The following is a 23275-nucleotide window of genomic DNA, read 5'->3' on the forward strand; positions in this document are numbered from 1 at the left end:
TTAGGATCAATAAAGACCAACAAATATATGTGCTCAAACCTAATTAATAAGCAAAATCTTCCCTTTATCTATCCCACTAAATGCCAGTAATCCCACTCCATCCCACTGTACCCTTATCTAAAGCATACCATTTGAGACCCAGGGTTAGATCCTGAAGTTTCGCACTTTTCTCTGCTCACTTTTTGAATGGTACCATTACTCATTCCAGATCTGCCACTATACTTAGTAGATATACTTAAAAATGCAACTATAACCAATATTAATAAACTGACAAATACTGAATTGAATGATCCCTATGTTATCACTGGCTTCCCTGGTAGCTCCAGACAGTAAAGAATCTCCTGCAATGCAGGAGAACTGGATTCTATCCCTGGGTTGGGAAGATCCCCTGGAGAAGCACATGGCAATCTAGTATTCTTGCCTGGGGAATTTCATGGACTGAAAAGCCTGGCAGGCTACAGTCCATGAGTTGCAAAGAATCAGACACAACTGAACAACTAACACTTTCACTTCTTATTATCACTATAAGAACTAGTTTAATAATGCAATGTTACAATAGTGCTTGTTTTGATATTTTGGCAGCGAGGCATATGGGATCTTAGCTCTCCAACCTGGGATCAAACCTGCCTCCCCTGCCTTCGAAGATGAAGTCTTAACCACTGGACCACCAGGGAAGTCCTAATGTTGTGATGTGAAAATATATTCTTATTTTCTAGATCAGGAAACTGAGGCTTATAAGTTAAATAGTTGGTGGCAAATAATGGAGCCAGAATTAGAATCCAGATCTAATTTATAAATTAATAGTCTTTCTCCCATACTACAGTATGGCTCTTGCCTTTATTCTGTCAAGTATTATTCTTGAATGACCCTAATAGCGTTGGCTTAACATTTCTAGTATGTTATTTGTAAAACGGAATTCTGACATAGCAGACAGCAGGGGAGCGAGGCTGAGACTGGCTCTCTATACTGTCAGAGATGATTTAGGCTATGTTCCCATGGGATGTGACTGTCTCTCAGGCTGCCTGCATCTGTGGTGAGACATTTTATTTCACAGTTTATGGGCTAGTCAATAAAATTTGGATGAATTTATACTGGATGGAAGGACTCTCAACCTGAATCAGTGAAAAACCAGAGCTGTAAAATTTTCTTAAAGTTGTATTGTATTGCTTTCAATTATATTCAGTAAGTTAGCAATTTTAAAACAGGAAATAATCATGTGCATTTGGAAAACAGGGTCCACAGCATCCAGCAGTAGTGGCTTAAAGCAGGAGTTTTTGTTGTTGAGTTGATAAATCGTGTCCGACTCTTTGCCACCCCAAGCCCGTAGCCCGCCAGGCTCCCCTGTCCATGGGATTTCCGAGGCAAGAATACTAGAGTGATTTGCCATTTCCGTCTTCAGAGAAGTACCAGAATAAAACACTGGACTAGGTGTCAGTATTATGCTCACATCAGTGTTTTTTGCTATATGACTGTTCTTTCTTAGAAAAGTCAGGTATTATAAGATGCCCAGATGTGAAACTTAGAATACTAGAACTAAAGGGAGACTACATCACGGGTTTATAAAATTTTAGATAATACGGAAGTAATTAACTACAGGAATCACAGAAACCATAAAATAAGTATGGTATTATTTTAAGCCACTAAATGTGTAGCAGTTTCTCACCCACAACAGAGAACTAATCAAGACAGGGAGGGTGAAACTTCTTACCTGGTTAAAAAGAAAAAATGTTGCCAATAAAGCAGGCTTTTTCAGAACACCAGTGCTAGGCAGAGCTGTCTGTCTGCTGTACAGACCACAGACCACTTAGTTCAGTGAGTAATGCCGCCCTGTGTTCCTTCCTGATACCACTCTAGTCTAGCAACTTCAGCCCTAAAGCATGATCAAATACGGATCACAGGCCACACAACAGTCCTTACAAGCACTGCTGGGAGCATGCAACCCCCTGTGCTTTGAAGCAGAGCCCTATCCCCTTCTGAGGAGACCCTTCTCTCTTGGCTCTAAGTGGCCCCAGGAGACACGGCTCACTAGAGTCCTTTGGGATCCGTTAAAGCCAGGAGAGGAGATTCCTGTCACCAGTCCTTACTCACGAGCATGGGCTTCCAGTCTACAGCTGAAGAAGGCTACAACACTAGGGCAGGCTCTTGATTTCTACAGTATATTTAACATTCAATTCAAATATGCAGAATAGTGAACAAGCCAAAGCAAACACACAGTATGGAGAGAAAAACACAGTATGGTATCATGGAAAAGAATACTATAAGAAGTCTGAAGGGGGACTTCCCTGGAGGTCCAGTGGTTAAGAATCCACCATGCAATGCAAAGGACATAGGTTCAATCCCTGATCAGGGAAGTCAGATCCCAACTCACGTGCTGCAACTACCGAGACCGCAGGCCACACTAGGAGAGTCAGTGCACTCCAGCGAAAAGATCTCGCAAGACACAACTAAGACCAAATGCAGTCAAATTAATTAATTAAATTGAATAAAATTTTTAATTTTTTTTAAATAGGAAAAAGGAAGTCTGAAGTGCTCTGCCAGCAGCAGCCCTGCCCATGGGGCATCGCACAGCCACCTATGAGAGGCTTATGACACTTCCAGGTATCTTCCAGGTCTAACAGTTCTTACATTCTTCAGTCTTAACATAAGAATGTCTTAGTTCAACAATTTTAGTAACAAGCACCTACTACCTTAGGAAAATAAGTGTACCAAGACATCAAGACATCTGTTTCTGCTTTATTGACTACGCCAAAGCCTCTGAATGTGTGGATCACAATAAACTGTGGAAAATTCTGAAAGAGATGGGAATACCAAACCACCTGACCTGCCTCTTGAGAAACCTATATGCAGGTCAGGAAGCAACAGTTAGAACCAGACATGGAACAACAGACTGGTTCCAAATAGGAAAAGGAATACATCAAGGCTGTATATTGTCACCCTGCTTATTTAACTTACATGCAGAGTACATCATGACAAACGCTGGACTGGAAGAAGCACAAGCTGGAATCAAGATTGTGGGGAGAAATACGAGTAACGCATAGTATGGCAGATAACAACCAACCCTTATGGTAGAAGCAAGTGAAGAGGAAACTAAAAAGCTCTTGATAGAAAGTGAAGACGGAGATTGAAAAGTTGGCTTAAAGCTCAATAAATTCAGAAAACTAAGATCATGCAACATGGTCTCGACTTCATGGGAATAGAATGGGGAAATGTGTACAGTGTCAGACTTTAAATTTTTGGGGCTTCAAAAATCACTGCCAGAACGGTGACTGCAGCAAGAAATTTAAAAGACGGCTTACTCCTTGGAAGGAAGGTTATCGACCAACCTAGAGACAGCTTTTAATAAAAGGCAGAGAACCTTATACTTTCCACATGTGCAACAAAGTCCGTCTGGTAAGGGCTATGGTTTTTCCAGTGGTCATGTGAGAAATGTGAGAGTTGGACTGTGCAGAAGCTGAAGCGCCCGAAGAATTGATGCTTTTGAAACTGTGGTGTTGGAAGAAGATCTTGAGCGTTCCCTTGGACTGCAAGGAGATCTCCAACCCGATCCATCCTAAAGGAGATCAGTCCTGGGTGTTCATTGGAAAGACTGATGCTGAAGCTGAAACTCCAGTACTTTGGCCACCTCATGCGAAGAGTTGACTCATTGGAAGACCCTGATGCTGGGAGGGATTGGGGGCAGGAGGAGAAGGGGACGACAGAGGATGAGATGGTTGGATGGCATCACCGACTCGATGGACATGAGTTTGAGTAAACTCATTGGTGATGGACAGGGAGGCCTGGCGTGCTGCGATTCATGGGATCGCAAAGAGTCAGACATGACTGAGCGACTGAACTGAATTGAACTGCAGACATCAAGAAAACAACTATTCGATCTGTGAAGAGTACTTACTCTCAGTCACTAAGATTAGCAGGCAAGGCTCTGAGTTTTAGCACACATTGTGTTCTCAGCATTTGAGAGGCTAGTCTTATTAAATGTCAACCCATACATCAAGGCTGCAAAGATAAAGGCCATTCAAATCCTCTCCTGGTGGTTTAGATGTTAAAGAATCTGCGTGCAATGCAGGAGACCTGGGTTCAATTCCTGGGTTGGGAAGACTCCCTGGAGGAGGAAGGCATGGCAACCCACACCAGTATTCTTGCCTGGAGAATATCCATGAACAGAGGAGCCTGGTGGGCTATTGTCCACGGGGTCTCAAAGACTCAGACACGACTGAGTGGCTGAGAACAGAAGAACACGATAACCTCCAGCTAATAGATAGATATTTGTTATTTCACTTGAAGTTTAGCATTCAGAAGTCACCACTTCATGTACAGTTTCTTATTATGAATACAACTCTGTGAAGTATTGACATTTTATATGCAAGCTGTGAGTAGTGGTTTATCGTTATAGCCAGGTAGTCCCAAAACAGGCATAAATTTAAGCATTGTGTTATAAAGTCTACCAAGTAACTAAGATCAAAAGAATACACATGATATTTCCACGCTGCTTCTGGCATAAGTCAACACAAAAGAGCCAGTGAGGAAAATAACTTTAGCTGAAAGTCCTACTCTGCCAGATCAAGAAAAAGAGAGTGAATCTATCTATTTTCCATCATTTATTTTCTGTCACTAGTAGTCTTTGTCATCCATTAAAACTGGTTAAATATTCTACCTAATTTTTTGGCAATTCTCTGCTATAGCTTGATATTAAAAAGCTTAATATTTGGATTGTATATTTCAGTTTCTATTTTCATTCCAGTTTACAGAGAAGTAAAAAGCACTGTGCTTGCAATGTAAGCTGGTATTAAACTGACCCCTGCTGGCCTCATCTTTTCTGCATTTGTCAGATGCGACAACTCCCAACTGCATCCTATAGTTGAAACTGCATTTGATCAGATTCCCACACCAAACACACGACAGGAAAAGTATGGCTACTCCTACAATTGCGAGTGGAAAGATGCTTTCTTCAGTTTGGCTATTTTATTTGCAAAGACCCAGCAATTAAAATCACCCTAGTATTTCATAGCAGTGTTTCCTAGAATCTACCGATTTATTCTACAAATCCATTTGTCTAACAAACACTTACATATTTCTGAAAGAACATGGAAAAGCAGAGATACATAGAAATATAGCATCTCCCCTCTGGGTACTCACAAGCACTTAGCAGTCATTAAAAAGATACATTTGAGAATTAAATTCTAGCATATGATTGGATACAATAAAAGTGAGAAGGAAGCAGGGCTACCATACCATATACAGTGATATAGTCTGAATCATGGGTCTGAGTTAACTCAAGATTCTTTACTGAACAAGCCCAGGAAAATGCTATCTCCTTCTTCTTTAGGACCTACTGTATTTTATGAATAATAATGGATTCAATTTAAATATTAATGATCTCCTATGTGCCTGAGACTGTGGCTGGCTGCTTTCCAAACACTATCATATTCACCTTACTTGTAACATTATGAAATAGTTATTTTATGATTAGTTTATGGATGGTGAAAGCTCTGTCATACTATAGTACAATGTTTCTGTTTTAAACAGATGTTTCTCCTCTACAAGAAAATTGAACATCTTAAGCATAGGGGATTATGTCATTGTCATTTTTGTATCCCCAGAACTGAACACATCTCCAATACCTGGCGTATAGTATGTAACCCCAAAATGTCTGTATAATATATGAGTGGAGATAACACTGAACAAATGTGGATTTTAAATGCATACTATGAGCACAACCTGTACTTAAGTGTTAAGAAAGCAGTGGAAGAAAAAGTTTTGATTCCTGAATATAGGCACCCATACTCAACTGTGGCAAGAAAAGAAGAAATTCCCAAGACATGAGTTAAACAGAAGGCTATGGAAACACAGCTTAACACTATCTAGCTATAAAAACCAAGTAGAAAAAGGACTCCAACATCAGAGGATGATGACATACATGGGTGCTGGACTTTATTAGAACCTGAAACCTATTGGGGGGAGGGGGGGCAGAAAACCACAAAAAGAAGGAATCATGAAAAGAAGAAAGGAAAACATGAAAACAAATACAATGTAGAAATTCAAAAACCACATTACGTTCCCAAGAAGTTAACGTGTTTTTCTTTTCCTACCTCCTCTTATTTTTCAACATCTCTTTTCTTGCCACTTAGGGACAGATGAAGATAAATGAAGTACAGTGGTTAAACTTCTTTGTTTGGATACAAATGATCTTGTGTATCAACATTATTGTTATGTAAGCACTTTTAATACTGCTTCTAGCAGATGAGACTTCTGTTTCAACATATGTTATAGGGAAAACGGTAAAAATGTATTCATGACTAAAATAACTAAACAGTCAACAAAAACTGCCTAGAAAATATTATACATGAATCTGGTTTGTTATGGTTGCTAACAATTTAAGGTAAAACTGAGGCTGAATCTCTCTCCCCAAACAGGAATGAATAAGCCTAGATTCTCTGTATTGTCAACACTTGCCATGTTATCCTACCCTACGCCAAACCACTACTGCAAAACCATTTATTAAGAGGAACTGGAATTTAATCCCCTCTTCCTGCCCCTTCCCTGGTACAGTAAAACAGACAGAAGAAATAAAGAGTTTTTCTACTCAACAACGGTGCAGAATACAAAGAATATAAAGCAGTGGTCTGGCTTATGGGCCCTGGATTCAGACTGAAGGGCCACAACTGTAATCATGGTCAAGTCCCCTACTTTTCTAAATCAAATATAATAAGATTATCTTTGTAAAACCAAACTATCACATGCAAAGAGCTTAGCATTCTACATGGTAGGTAAATGTTCAATAAGCATAGGCTATAACTGTTATTACAACTCCTACATGACTTCCCTCCTAAAGTCTTACCTTTGATTTTCAATTTGAACAAAGAGATAGGACCTCAGAATCCTCACTCTGGCTAAGCTGGGCTTTAAATGTGTTAGATGAGTCCATCTTACCCTCCTCCCTCCCTCTCCTCTTCTTGTCAGTAATCAGCACCTCAGGAAATGTTCCCCTGCTCACACACAAATAAAGTTCCCGTTCACATGTATTTATGATTATGTCTTTTTTTGGTAACTAGAGGTCTCAAATTAAACAATTTGATCCAAACTGCAATATTCTGCCCCACTGGTCCCTAAACGACACCAGCTTCTGCAAGACCAGAAAAACAGAAAATTGCCATACCTATGACATCAGAAGCACAAGCTCGTTTGTACACAGAGCTTACAGCACTCACAGAACCGACAGGGATCCCGACTTGCCACATCTTCAGGGTTTGTATCTCCCACTTTTCACACTGTCCAGTCATAAACAAAGACCAGGGCACATTCCAGATTTCAGACTCCATGACAATTATGATTATACACAACCTCAAATACACCATTCACAACAGTCCAGTTTCTAACGATTAAAAATAACAAAAGGAGGTATTAGCATGAAATTAATGTTAAGTATTTATATTTAGCATATCAATACTTAAATGAAATGGCAAACCAACCAGTAGAAAAATTAAACATAAACTACTCTTGAAGAAAAAGACTATATGTTATAGCTTTATTACTGACTGTAGAACATTACCAGTTTCATCTCCAACCTAGAAATCTTATTTTATATACATATTTATAAATGTATGCATATATGTGGGTTTCCCTGATGGCTCAGAGGGGAAATAATCTACCTGCAATGCAGGAGACACAGGAGATGCTGGTTCGATCCCTGGGTAGGGGAGATGCCCTAGAGGAGGAAATGGCAACCCAATCCAGTATTCTTGCCTGAGAAAATTCAGGCATAGAGGAACCTGGCGGGCTATAGTCCAAAGGGGCACAAAGAGTCAGATACTAATGAGCAAGTAAGCACACACACATGCATATACATGTAAATAAAATATGAACATGAATCAATGTACATAACATATAGATAGATAGATAGATAGATAGATATAAATGCTGGAACCAGTAGTAACCCTGTTTTCCTTGTTAATAAGTTAATAAATAGTTGACACACTTTAGTCTGCATTTCTATGACTCAAGTTCTAACTTCTTGAAAATTATTCCTTGATATTATACTTTCTTTGCAGATCTAACAGTGTACATAAATCTACCCTCCCAATGACCTTGATCTCAAACAGGTCTTTTACAAAATAATTCAAGTAAAGTACTGAGCACAGTTCAGAGCACATAGAAAATGCTCAGTAAATGTGTTCACAGCTGCTAGTAGTTGGCAGGAATTTTACGTGACTACAAGTGGCCATAGAATCACCAACAGGAATTCAAAGCAATAATCGAGGGTGACCCAGGTCAGTTACACGGAAGTCTCCCTCAGTTGAGGCCATATGCAAATATTATGGATAGAGGGACCCACTCTGTCCAAAATAATTCCCCAACCATCAATGCAGATGATGAGAATCACTTGGGTATTTATCACAATAGGTATGTGTGCCTATGGGGAGAAAACAGTGATAACTCAATAAAATTAAGTACACTGATCTTAAAGAAGCCATCTTCTTGGTGATCAAAAGTGTGTTCTTCCATACTTAAAGGAGATACTTGAATGATATTCAAAACTTCTGCAATTGACACGACTCTAGAAGAAAAGGCAATAAAGTAAAGTTAACTATATTGGTATGTGAGCAGAGAGGAAACTGGTCAAGAGAGGGAGCAAAAGCTCCCAGAAAGCAAAAGTATAGTTAATTTCTTAAATTATAAACTCCATAGGTATGACTTTTCTATAGGAAGTTTCTTCACAAATGGAGTGCACCTGTAAAAACAAAACCTTGTCTAAATTAAAAATGGGCTTATAAGAAACTTCAAGACTTAACTTTGACTTTAACTCAGGGGGGTGAGAATTTCAGACACATCAACACACTATAAAGCCACAGCCATCAGATGCCATTCATTCCACTGCTTTTCTTTCAAGTGTCTGGAGTTCAGTTTTCGTACTATCAATAAGCAATACTAGGACTATCTCAACAGAAGGAACCAAAGTACATAAACCTCACAAAATAAAGAAAGAAAATTTTGTAGCATTCTTTTTTCCAAGTTTATCTTTTCCTTTGTCCAGATTGGGGGTGGGGGAAAATCTAGCTTTATTCTGAAATAAAAACACAGGAGGTGCACAATTTTCATAATTTACCAACCTGGCATCTTAATCATCAATTACCCTATCACCAAATACAGAACAGTTGGAAGAAAAGTAATAATAAATCTCTGAGGTTATATACTTCTTTTTAGACAGGCAGTTTTCCACATTAAAAAATATCTAATTTCCCCTGTTTAAAAAATTAGACTATTTGTTACCTCACGATGATTCAATTAAGAAGCTTTTAAGTACAACAGAAAATATGTAAATTAATAAAGCGATTTTAACAAAAAGAAAGAAAGCTTTGAGAATATTGGTGTTTCTATATCCTATAGAATATTGATGACGATATGGTCAAAATGAGCATCAGCTATAAATTATGTGTACAGCTTGCTAACAAATTACAAAAATGTTCCCCTTTGGTTTCTTTTCTGACTACTTGTAAAATAATATTCACACACAAATTTACAATTCAAATTTGACGTCTTATGAGTACATTTTGCAGATCATGCTCTGAGAAGGGAGACAGTAAGCTAACAGTTGCACAGAAAGTATAATTTGCTCCTGGCATTTAGCCAGAAACAGTAGACCAAATGTTTAGAGACCATGAGGCATCTAACAAGCCCAGGGCAGCATCTGGACTCCTCAGTACTCGTTGTTGCTGTTTATATTTGGACCTCCAAATAAAGGGATAAATAAATCTGAAATTCATGCAAAGTAAAATGTATTTATTTTATTTACAGGGGACAGAAAAGGAAGCAACTTGAAGGCCCTTCAGGAACATTTGCAACAGCACTGACAAGAAGTCCCAATGATTTCAGCAACACTAATAAACATATGTCTGGACCTATGTTCAGCTGTAATTTACGCATTAAGTATAAGCCTTTATTTTCATACTTGAGAAAACATGCCAAGTATTCAGTATTTATTATCATAGTTAACTTGCAGAATGAGAAAGCTAATTATAATAGAAAGAAGAAAATATTGGTCTTGGGAAAAAAATGAATTTGATTATCATACAGGTAGGTTGTAAAGGAGTCATGACGACCTCCCACAACTAACCCAATATGTCTGGACCCTTAAACTTACTATAACTGTCACATACTAAGCAGACATGATCTCTATATGGGGCAAATGTATGGCTAATAAAAATCCACTCCAACATACAAGTCACTCCGGCACGCTATAATGTAATTTTTGCAGGTATCAGCTATAATAAGCCATATGACACAGTAAAAGGCATGACAGTTACTAGTCTTTCTTAAAGTACTGTGAGCAGGTATTGTCAACCTATTTCTTGAGATCATTCAGGGGTTAAAAGGTCTCGCAGAACTAGCAGTCTGCATTCTTATAAGGGACTGAGAAAAAGACAGAGGGAGATCAGGCAGGGGTGAGGGGAACTGAAAAATACAAGGAAAGAAGTCAAGAGACAACCATTTACAAGAAAATAAATTTAGTTGACGTGAAGGGTTAAGACTGAAAACTGAAGCATGACTTGAGAAAACTTGCAGATAAAATCGAGGAGGATTACAAAGAACAAAAATCTAGCTGCCGCAGTTGGTAAAATACCTTTCTCACTGCATCTATACGAGGAATGCCCACTGCAGACAAATCAGATCACATCTGATACTATTTTATACTTGGTGCAGCTCCTCACCAGGAATGGAGTGTGAATCTCTAAACTACATCATATCACCCCCTCAAGACAGTGATGGGGCCACGGCCTTATAGGAGACCTCATCAAGAGTCTCAGAACTAGCAGTCCACTTCTGAGCTATGTTGATTGTCAGTTTGTACAACAAATCATTCACCTCTACACATACTATATACTTTGGTATTTACTAATGGTTCATTGGCACCTTAGAGTGCTTCCAAAAGGCTACTTTAATATAAATGTGGTCAAGGTAAATTTTTTATTAAACTGTGAGTTATATTAAGCTATTATCAGAAGGTGAGTTTTAAAAAATTAGAGAACTGTGAGGTCAAAGTAATATAACATAGTATAGTGTGGGCATTATTTAGTCACTAAGTTGTTTAGTCACTAAGTTGTGTCCGACATTTTGCAACCCCATGGAGCCCACCGGGCTCCTCTGTCCATGGAATTTCCCAGGAAAGAATACTGCAGTGTGTTGCCATTTCCTTCTCCAGGGGCAGATGCCCATGTATTTCTCTTTTGAGGATATAGGACACTTTAAGGCTCTCCAACTGGTGAGGCCATTCTGCTAAGTCTTCTAGCATACACAGTGGAACAACCCACAGGAGTCTCAGGAGGGAAGTGTCTCTCCCAGGACTCAAGGCTAATCCCTTTGCTCTCACCTCAGGAATCTCACTTCATCACCAATGACCATCTACCCCACTTACCTTTAAATATGCATCCAAGTTCAAATCTCTTTAAAACAACCAACCAATGAACCAAAAAACTGCATTCCCTTTTTAACTACCATCCTATTTATTTTTTATTTGTAGCCAAAGTTCGTGAAAAGATTCGGCATTTACCACTCTAACCACTAAAGGATTCTTTACCATTGAAATCAATTAACACTTTTTAGTCTTCATCATAATTGACTTCTCTACAGCGTGAGACTGTTGACTTCAACCCTGAAATGTCTTTTTCTCCAGTGGTTTCTATGACATTTTTTTCTCTAGGCTTTCCTCTGCCTTTTCCTCTCAATTTGTCACCACACCTGGTTTCTCTTTCTTTTCAGCTAGTCTCTTAAATGGGAGCTTCCCTGATGGCTCAGCAGGTGAAGAATCTGCCTGCAATGCAATGGATCTCCTGCAAGGCAGGAGTTGCAAGAGATGCAGGTTCGATTCCTGGGTTCGGAAGATTCCCCTGGAGAAGGAAATGGCAACCCACTCCAGTATTCTTGCCTGGAAAACCCCATGGACAGAAAAGCCTAGCAGGCTATGGTCCATAGGGTTGCAGAGCTGGACATGACTGAACACACATGCAATCAGCCTCTCAAATATTCCTATTCCACAGAGTTCCACCCATATTCTTACTGTTTTCGTTGTTTCCACCATGTCCCAGTAGTATTTGTACCTCCACAGAATAAGCAATCCTCCCTAAATTTTTGAGGCTATATACTATATTCTCAAGTCTCAATTTCCTACCCAAATCGTTCTTGAGATTCAGCTGCATATATCCAGTTTCCAGACGAATACATCCACCCGGATATCCCACAAACATCTCATACTCAACACATCCAAAGTGAAATGCATGATCTATATAGCCAACTCCCCCTCCACTTTCTCTCTTTCCTATTCTCAACTCCCCCGGCTGTATTCACAGTCTTTCTAGGGCACTACCACTCTCTCCCCAGTGTGCCATGTTAGAAACGTGGGCATCCTCGCTCCTTTCTTTCTAACACGCCCACAGTGGACAGCTTCCAAGTGCTAGCAATTCCACCTTCTCAGAAATATTTTCATTCCTTCCCTCTTCCCTTTTCACGGCCACAGTTACCACTGCCACAGTACAGGACCACATTCTTGACCTGGTAACTGTAGCAGTCTTCTGGTCTCAGCTTTACTCTCTTCCCGTCATCCTCCAAACTGAGACAGAAAGAGCTTCTAAAGCACACATCTCACTCACCAAATCCCATGTCCCTTGTCAACTTCAATGGAGACTTCCCTGGTGGTCCAGCAGAAAAGAATCTGCCTTCTAAGGTAGGGGATGTGGGTTAGATCCCTGGACAGGGAACTAAGATCCCACACACCTATGGCACAACTAACCCGATGTGCTACAACAAAAGAGTCTGCAAGCCACAGCAAGAAGCCTGTGTGCCATGACAAAAGAAGTCTGCAAGACCCACAAGTAGAGAAAGCCTATGTGCCACAACAAAGACCCAGAGCAGCCAAAAAGAAAAAAAAAAAAATATATATATATATATATAGAGAGAGAGAGAGAGAGAGATGTTCTCCTTCAAGATAAGGCCCAACTCCTTGGCTCCAGCCTATCTTTAGCCTCATTTCTAAGCAAGTTCCTGCATCCTGCCCATACTGAATTGTTTAGCAGTTTCCCCAAAACAACATCTTTTATATCTGTGCCTTGACATACACTGCTTCTCTGCCTGATAACTTTTGTCCCAAATTTATCTAGCTGCAAAGACTTTTCCATGGAGAAGGAAATGGTAAACCACTCCAGTATCCTTGCCTGGAAAATCCCGTGGAAAGAGGAGCCTGGTGGGCTGCAGTCCATGGGTTGCAGAGTCGGGCACAACAGAGCAACTATCATTGAACACTGAAAGCCTTTCTCATAGCCTCCCCAGGCACCTACAGCCTGGGTGTAATGCCCTTCCCATGTACTCTAAGGGCAGGAGCCCCCTATGAATAGTAGACAGTACTGTGACTCTCATATTTGAAGAAATAAACCAGTAGTTTATATGGCAAGCATAGCAGGCACCCAATGACTTTCAAAGACTGTAAGATGAACAAATAATTTGGCTTGACTCAACTGGTATAACACCTGTAGAACCTAAAGAGTCTATGACAAATTAAACTTGCTCAGAACTTCAGAGTAATATATTTCTTGTTATTTTTAAGTATTAATAAAGGGTCAAAGACGGGATCAGTCTCCAGGCCTTAATAACAAACTTATCTTGATAGAAATATCACATATTCTTAGAGGAGTTCATATACCCTCCATAGGGTCTGACTACCCAGACCACTGGCTAAGCCTGTCTTACTCATCTCTGCATACATGAGTCCCTGACACATAGTGTCACTCACAAAGTTTGATAAAGGCCTAATGAATGAGTATAAAGAAAGTTCTAAAGAAAAGTATAGAAACAAATAGGGCCTACCTTGTTAAAAAATTACTAATCTCTAATTTCTTGACTAGTCCAGATTTAGCTTATCAGTAAGTGGTCAGTCTTCCTGAAGCTTGTATTTCCAGGAAGTGTTCAGTTCAGTATTCACTTATTCAACAAATAGAGTCAGCTACATACTGGCTACCATGGTAGGCATAAGAATTGGCAGGGAAAGCAATGGAACTAGAAAAAGAACTGATTCCAAATCCACCTAGACATTTAACAGCTGTGAAATCTATGTGCCAATCAATTAAGCTCTGCTTATAAATGTCTTCATACATAAATAAGAGTAAAATATCTATTTCACAGGGTTACTATGAGAGTTACATGAGATAATACATAAACCCATTATGGTACAAATGTATTAGTTCTTCCTATTATTCACTATGAATAAAAACAGTAATATTTTATGGTTCATTTTATTAAAATAAATCCATGAGACAAATAAGACAAGAATTAATATTCCCACTTATCATTTTTAAAAACCTGTCCCAAGGAATCTAAGTCATTTTCCCAAGACCACTCATGCAGTTGGTCGATAGCAAAATTCTTTGGTGTCAGGTACAATAATGTGATTCTCTTTACTTAGTGTCTCTTCCAAATCTCACTGGCACCAACTCTAGAAGACCTTACACCAAAGAAAGGGACTACAGTTGAGAAAGTATAAGTCTTCCTAACACAGTAGCTGAGGGATTGATGAGCAAATGAAGTGTTTAAATGCATGGTTTTCTTGCTAAAGAATTAAGAGCTTTCTTAGCAGACACAGGGTACTGCCAACTATAAGAGACACCATAAAGTTCTCATAGTCAGGGAAAGGTCCCCAATGTCGTAAGTTTTGCTTTAACAAGAAAACTCTAATATTAAAAACTGTCAGGTTACCATAGTAACAATCTATTTGCAATCATGATGCTGGTAGAATTCCATTATATTTCTTTCACAGAAAAGTAAACTAGATGTAGCCAAGGAATTTAATAAAAGTATCTGCTGGACCAAAAGCCAAGATATGACCATTTTTAGATGATATGACAGGATTTAAATATACAGCAAAGGACCCTCAGGTTACAATGAGTTCCATCAATAAAATTAAAACATTTTGACCTTGACACCAATACAAGGTATAGCTATATTATCTGGAAAACTCAATTCTCTGAGTAAGAAAAATAAATCATTAAACAACTGAGATGACAGCCATGGAACAAGAAAGTCAGAATTCATCAAAAGCAGAACAAAATCAATCCTCAAGGGAAGTATGAATTATAAAGACTAAATTTCTCACAGAAAGCTCAAGGGTTTCATTTCAGTATTTTGTTCTATGTGTACGTGTACATGTATTTGTTGGGGGGGGAGGGTGGGCTGTATTTTGAAATCCCGGACATCCTTGGATGATTTAACCTTCTACTTTTATCTAGAAAATATCAGAAGGACATATTCAAAATAAATTGATTCTAAACAAAAAAAAAAGAGAGAGAGAGAGAAGGAAGTTACTCTTTTTAATTAGACCATTTTGAAGTCTGGACACGCAGACTGCTTAAGCAGACAGGAACAATTTCTACAGAATCAGCAAAGCCTCAGCCATAACGATGAAAATCATATAGATTTTCTCTCCTGTAAGCTTTTTAATACTTGTTTCTACAACAATCCAAGAAATGGTAACTTTTCCCCCACAACCTTAGCAGTGAACAAAGCATTCCTTTTCTACTTGTAATGATTTCACAGAATAGCATATATATGCTCAATGTCCTCAAAGACAACCAGAGTAAAAATATTCACTCCCTCTACTACAATAAACTGGCTTTGTTAGAAAGTATCAACTTGCATAACTGAAGAAATTTTTCTCCTCATTGGCCAGCTCTTTTCTTATACAGTCAGTGCAGAATTATAAATAACTTAATTTTGGTAATATATTTATATTACATATACTATCATAATATACACTTATATATAATACCATCTATTTTTACAAACATAACTTATATACAAGATAACTCGCTTGCTTTCTGAAACATAGTCCTGAAAACTATGTGTAGTCAAATTTTATATATGTCATATTTCCCCTCTACCTTTTAAAATATAAAATTACAGAACATGTCCCCAGGTTCCCTGAAAAGAATTGGCTAAAGACACCTTTTCAAAATCACAGTTAAGGTTAAAGAAAACTTTAAAATCTAGTATCTTAAATTTTATTAAATTCAAACAAAATGTTAACAATTTAAGTAACAACTATAGCTAGCACAGACTACATACTTTTGTTTATTGTTTTTAAAGATTATGGAGATTAAGGGAAAGTCGTTCAGTCATGTCCTACTCTTTGCGACTCCATGAACTGTTACAGTCCATGAAATTCTCCAGGCCGAATACTGTAGTGGGTAGCCTTTCCCTTCTCCAGTGGATCTTCCCAACCCAGGAATCGAAATGGGGCCTCCTGCATTGCAGGAGGATTCTTTACCAACTGAGCTATCAGGGAAGTCCTTATGGAGATTAAGATTAAGACCAAAGCTTTCTAGGTTGAGGAACTTAGATGGAAGGAGATCAAACCAGTCAACCCTTAAGGAAATCAACCCTGAATACTCACTGGAAGGACTGATGCTGAAGCTGAAGCTCCAATACTCAGGCCACCTGATGCAAAGAGCTGACTAATTAGAAAAGACCCTGATGCTGGGAAAGATTGAGGGCAGGAGGAGAAGGGGACAACAGAGGGTGAGATGGCTGGATGGCATCACCGACTCAATGGACATGAGTTTGAGCAAGTTCTGGGAGATGGTGAAGGACAGGGAAGCCTGGAGTGCTGTGAGTCCATGGGGTCGCAAAGAGTCAGACACAACTTGGCCACTGAACAACACCATTAAATGGTGAAGGAAATATACGAGTGAGTACAAATTTGAGGGAAAGTGCTAGCTAATCATTCATTCTTTAACAAATTGAAAAGTGACATGGAGACTTGTGGTAAATAGTCAGAAGCTGGAAATACAGGGTTGGAACTCAGGGGGGCTGTCTGCAGAAGAGATAAAGATGCACTTACTGGTGAATAAGCAACAACTAAATCTAAAAAAAGAGGATGATACCCCTTAAGAAAACATTGTGGAAAAGAGAGTAATAAAGAGAAATAAGGGTAAACCTTGAGAGAGATCAAATATTTAAAGGTCAGGGGAATTTTTAAAAACAAGGTGAGAAAAGTACCTTGGAAGTTCTAAGAGGAGAGCTCCAAGAAGACAGCAGTCAACAACATATGCCTCAGAGAGCTCAACAGAACATAGCAACAGAAAAGGAAAACTGGGATCTGTACTTAGGATGTAATGTGGTATATTAGAGAAGTCATTTTCAATACAGGAGTTGAGGCTCAGCCTCAAAGGGTAGTTGAGTAAGAAAATGGAAACAATGCATCAAGAATTGTTGTATTCTATGCTCTTAACACTAAAATCGGAATCCTCAACAAATAAAATTTAGTGTTTCTGGACTATATAATAACCATTCTTATATGAAAGAAACAATAGCAGATTTATTTTTAAAGGCAAAAAACTTTAAATTACTGACAGACTAGGAAGCAGCAATCGATCCTTTTTTTCCTCAAATCCTAGCAGTATAAATAAATTTCCCAGAAAAAAAAAAGTCTATTTTCTTAGGCATCTAATGTCAAAATGTTGTTTATTTTTTCTGATGTGTAAATGCCATAAATCCACTGCACCAATTAAAGGATGCTATGAGTCTATCTGAGATTAGTAATGATTTTAATTAAATTAAAAGATTTTTCCTTCCAAGACTTCCATTTCAGTCCTAAATATGTGTTCTCTCTATTCACCCTTGTCTCATAGGGCAATGATCATATTTTAGAGCGAGACAACTTTCCTTTTTTGGGTCCTGTTAACAGAACATGTTGGATTTAATTTTCAATATTATTTATGAGTTATGAGAGTAGGAGTGTTTTGCAGTATGATGAATATTCCATCATCTGTAAATTTTAAGAGATGCCTAATATGAAGAGGGATGGGACAGTATAGTTGCTCTTTTCCTCTCTTGCTACACCCTCTTCTGGAAAGGTAATAAACAACAGAGGTTTTTTTCCTTTGTCTATTTAAACCTGCAGGTTCAGAGACAGTTTTTTGTCAAAAAGCCAAAGAGAAATAAGAAGGAACTTCTAAGATAACTATTCCTAAAAGGCAAAAACATGCTTACAGAGGTTAAAAAATAATAAGCAGCAGCTATTACTGCAGGCAAAAAGCAGGGGGAAAGATAAAACATAACAGCATAGCAATATCAAGCACTACAAACATAGTGAATTGAAAAAAAATACTTAAATATTGAATATTAGTTTTCTTCTATAACCAAAAAGAACAGTAAAGCTAACAAACTCAGCTAATGCCTAATGGGATTCAAAGTTGTTGTTGTAGCTGGACACAACTTTGCAACCCCATGGACTGTAGACTGCCAGGCTCCTCTGTCCATGGGACTTCCCAAGCAAGAACACTGGAGTGGGTTGCCCTTTCCTTCTCCAGGGGATCTCGCTGACTCAGGGATCGAACCCACATCTCCTGCATTGGCAGGTGGATTCTTTACCACTGAGCCACCTGGGAAACCACTAAATCTAAAGTACTTGAAATGTAAAGAAGAAAGCTGAGACTAGTATTATAGGTTCTCCTGTGTTTACAGTACAATTTCAGATATCATATAGGAACTGCCACATTTGGTTCCAGGTATTCTTTCATAAAATAACAGAAGTGACATGGAAGTTTTGCTCTAAAAGTAAAGCATATGCCCCACCAAGTTAAAGCATACTACATCTAATGGCTCTTAAAATAAAGCTATACAAAAAGCAATCATAATATGATAATGACTGAATCATCAAGAACATACAACATTACCCGTATATTAGACTCTACCACCTAAAGAAGGAAGAAACATTTCTACTTTTAAAAGCCAAAGAAAATGCCTAGGTCTGCTTAGAATTGTCATAGCCTCAATTTCACAGAGAAAAACAGTGACAGTCTCAACGTTCTACCAAGCAAAATTTCAAGATTCAAAACCCAACAGAACTTTATAACATAAGAAATTGAAATCAAATTACAAAGAGATATTACTTACAGCATTTATAAGGTTGACAAGGATTAAAAAGAATGATAATATCTCGTGCTATCAAGGCTGTAAAAAAAAATGCACTCATACAGTGCTGATGGGGTTTAAGTTAATACACTATATACTGGAGCACAATTTGGCAACATATATGTGGCTCAGCTGGTAAAGAATCCGCCTGCAATGCTGGAGACCTGGGTTCGATCCCTGGGTTGGGAAGATTCCCTGGCGAAGGGAAAGGTACCCACTCCAGTATTCTGGGCTGGAGAATTCCATGGACTATATAGTCCATGAGGTCTCAAAGAGTCGGACACAAATGAACAACTTTCACTTTCATAAAATGCACAAAAAAATTTCTTTGGAAATTCATTTTTATTAACTTATTCCCTGGTGGCTCAGACGGTAAAGAGTCTGCCTGCAATACAAGAGACCAGGGTTTGATCCCTGGGTCAGGAAGATTCCCTGGAGAAGGAAATGGCAACCCACTCCAGTATTATTTTTTTTTGAAAATAATAGCAAATGAAGTAACACTCCAGTATTCTTGCCTGGAAAATCCCATGGATGGAAGAGCCTGGCAGGCTACAGTCCATGGGGTCACAAAGAGACATGACTGAGCAACTTCAGTTTCCTTTCATCCTATGCAAAAAAAATACAATTTTATTATGTAAAGATAAACATATACTGATGTTTCATGCAATTAAAAAAAATTGAAATACCCCCCAAAGAGTACTAGTTATATACATTTTGACAAGTTTCATACCATGGAATGGGCTTCCCAGGTGGCGCTAGTTGTAAAGAACCTGCCTGCCAATACAGATTAGACGTAATAGATGTGAGTTTGATCACTGGGTAGGGAAGATCCTCTGGAGGAGGGCATAGTAATCCACTCCAGTATTCTTGCCTGGAGAATCCCATGGACACATGAACCTGGCAGACTGCAGTCCATAGGGTCGCACAGTCAGATATGACTGAAGCAACTTAGCGAGCAAGCATATCATGGAACAATATATGACTATTAAAAGAAAATTACACATGGTGTGCATGCGGGAGTGTATATGTTAGATATAGATACAGATGCAGACCCAACACCATCTGTGGAATGATGGAAATACTGGTCTCTAAGAGGTAGGGTTTCTGAAGCACTTGAATTTCTGATTTGCACTTTTATTATTTTCTTTATAATGCAAATAAACATTTAAACACTAGAACAAGTGTTTGAAATAAGTGATTACATATATTATCACAGTTGAAAAATACATATTTGCATATATTGTAGACAATGGCCTTCCTTTGTGTCAAATGATGAGAGGTACTTAGAGAAATGAAAGATAATGTGTTGGCTGTCTATAGTCTACCACTGTTATTACACAAGAGATGAAAAGAAATACAAAAAATTGTCTTCTTGGTAATACTGGTGAAAAAATTAGTCCAGCAAATGTTTAATATATTACCAGCATGAAGATGCTTTAAACCTTCAAGATGGTGGGAGAGAATATGGGTGGTAAAGTATGAATTTGTGTTTTACATGTATCTGTGCTGTCCAGGTGCTTACACCATGGGCTCTACAATCAGAGATACATGCTTTAGGAGCCCAATTCTGTCAGTGACTCGCTACGTGACCCTGGGGAGGTTCCTTCACCTTTTCAAGCTTCAGTTTTTCTCCTACAATACATGCATAATAATAGTATTACCCCCATAAAACTGGGGAAATTTAAGAGATAATATATGCAAGGAACAGTGCCTGCTATATGGCCAATATTCAATGTTGGCTCTTATCCTTCTCAAAGCACACCAAGTTTGTTTCTTTCAGTAGCAATTACAAAGACCTCAGGAAATCAAAGCCTGAATTTTATTGCAGAAAAGATAAAAACAAGGGATGTTAACTTCAGATTGAATAACCAGTCAGTAGAATTCATTTTTCTTCTGTAATAATATTCATCCTAAAGACAGATTTAGTATTCCAGAGATCTAAGTCCTCTGTGATTATTAATACCAACTCTGACTTTGTGACAGGTATTAAAATAATACCAGTTCAAATTGTACATATAAAAAGCACCATATGAAGATCAAAACCCAAAACTGCCTGTTAAACATAAATGAGAACTTGAGGGAAAAATCTAAACCGAGTCTTAGGAACAAATAAACTATAAAGAGATAATGTGAAAAGAACTGAAACTGTTTCCCATGATCAAAGCACATACATTCCATCATTCAACAGAAGGAAATCAACAAACATGTATTAAGCAATTCATTGCCCTCAGGAATATCCCATTCTACTACAGGAGCCAAGATAAACCAACAAGTAACTGTGACATAAGAATTTCCCAACACCACAGCGATCTGACAAAGAGAGACCATACTTCTTGCGAGTCAGGAAGAAGCATACAGGTATAGCGGGAATGCTTTTCAGGTATGAAAACTGGTCACAAATTGAGATTCATTCATCTAGCAAGTCTGAAGTAATAAGACTACTAGTAAGCTGTACGCACGAACTTTCTACTATCTATCAAGATCTATTTTGTGGAAAATATTATGTTACGTGCTACAAGGGAGCACAGTAATATTTCTGATATACCCTAAGCTTTACAATCCAGTTGGCAAACAAATGATACACATTGTATTGTGAATTCCCCAAGGGCAACTGATGAGTCTTCTTTATCTTCATATTTTCATCCTCTTGGTCAATGCCTACATAAATCAATGGCATGAAATAAATGTCTGGCAAATAAGTGAATAAACAAATGGCTATAACACAAAGCAGGATATCATATGTGCTGCTGAACATCAGTATCAGAGTTTAGCAGAGGGACACAGAATTTGCATTAAGGCAACCAAGGAACGGGAAGGTACATACCATTTTTGTCATCCAGCCTTCATACCCTTATTCCTCTGATAATTATCTCTTCCCCATTATCTGTCTCCCTGCTCCTGTGAAGCTAATGTCAGGGGTAGGTGGTGACCTAGGCTGAGTAAATAAAAAACATGACATCCCCCTGGTTACAGAAAATGGTTCAAAAACTCATTTGTGACCCAAGCCATACTATTTAAATACAATCACCACTAATCCTAGGAATTTTTCTTAAGCAACCAAAAAAACAAATTCTTTTCCATGCTGGCTTTGGAACTGAAAGGATGAAAACTTACAGCTTGCAAACAATGCCTTGCCACCAAAAGGTAAGAGCCTGTCCAAGAAAGGAGGCATCCCATAGAAAGAGAGTCTAGCAATGGAGAGATAACAGATCCTCATGATAGCTCTTGAGCCTCTGGATTTAGCACTGCCAAAGGAGGCATCTTTTAGTTCCTAGCAAGCAAATCCCTTTTTTGCTTCATTCAGCATCAAGCCAGATTTTCAATCATATGAAATTAGAAGAGTTTTTGTGCAAAGATGGAATTGATCACAGAAGGATGCAGTGGATTTTCAATAGGGAAAGAGATTCCAAATGGAAAGAACTACAAAAACAAGATGGTAGAGAAAAGAAGCAAAAAGACTACTTCAATTATAATGACTTTAAAAAAAAAATCTATCGCTCAAGTTTAAGTTTATATTAAGTCTGAAAGAACGGGTTGAGGTTAGCTGAGTGGGCTGCATATAGCAAACTGGAGTGCTATACTAAAAGGAGTAGAGTTAAAAACGATAGCTGCCACCCAGCTCAAACAAATCGTTGCCACGTGGGAAATAACCCAGGGCACCCACATCCACCCATCTCCTTCTCTCTCTCTTCTCCTCCTCCCACCTTACCCTTCAAATACACACACACACACACACACACACACACATGCATACATATAGTTGGTTGTTCCTCTGAAGAATCCCAAAGTTACAAGGAACAAGGGCAAATAATTTATAAAAGTATTTTTATAATATATATATTGACAGAGACTTCAAAGTGATTTTGTAGGAGGAAAGGAATTGTTTTGCTCATATGCTGTAAACTAGAATCCAGTTGGACATATCAAGTTCAAGATACGCAATTACATTCTACTAACCTAAAAATAAGGAATAGCACCACAAAGCTATTTTTAAGTGTTTTAAATCAACAGATACTTAGCATGGAAAAAAGCATAATAATCTTACTGGTAAATAAAATCCCACATCATGCATATAATATTTAATAATGGTACTATAAGATGGGGAAACAGTGGAAACAGTGTCAGACTTTATTTTTGGGGGCTCCAAAATCACTGCAGAAGGTGACTGCAGCCATGAAATTAAAAGACACTTACTCCTTGGAAGGAAAGTTATGACCAACCTAGATAGCACATTTAAAAGCAGAGACATTACTGTGCCAACAAAGGTCCGTCTAGTCAAGGCTATGGTTTTTCCAGTAGTCATGTATGGATGTGAGAGTTGGACTGT

The 23275-nt window shown here is 38.4% G+C and overlaps 1 protein-coding gene and 1 long non-coding RNA gene across 2 annotated transcripts in view; both read right to left on the minus strand.

The window, feature by feature from the left end:
- SMYD3 (SET and MYND domain containing 3) overlaps positions 1 to 23275 on the minus strand; it is a 726401-nt gene that overhangs the window by 504003 nt on the left and 199123 nt on the right. The gene's annotated exons all lie outside the window — the stretch shown is intronic.
- On the minus strand, positions 2952 to 23237 carry LOC122452139. Its single transcript, XR_006272594.1, has 3 exons — positions 23180 to 23237; positions 20008 to 20010; positions 2952 to 3333 (listed from the first exon to the last, which is right to left on the minus strand). It is a non-coding gene; the product is annotated as an uncharacterized LOC122452139 (long non-coding RNA).

The sequence above is a fragment of the Cervus canadensis genome, chromosome 13 (assembly GCF_019320065.1).
Source record: "Cervus canadensis isolate Bull #8, Minnesota chromosome 13, ASM1932006v1, whole genome shotgun sequence".
Taxonomy (NCBI): Eukaryota; Metazoa; Chordata; class Mammalia; order Artiodactyla; family Cervidae; genus Cervus; species Cervus canadensis.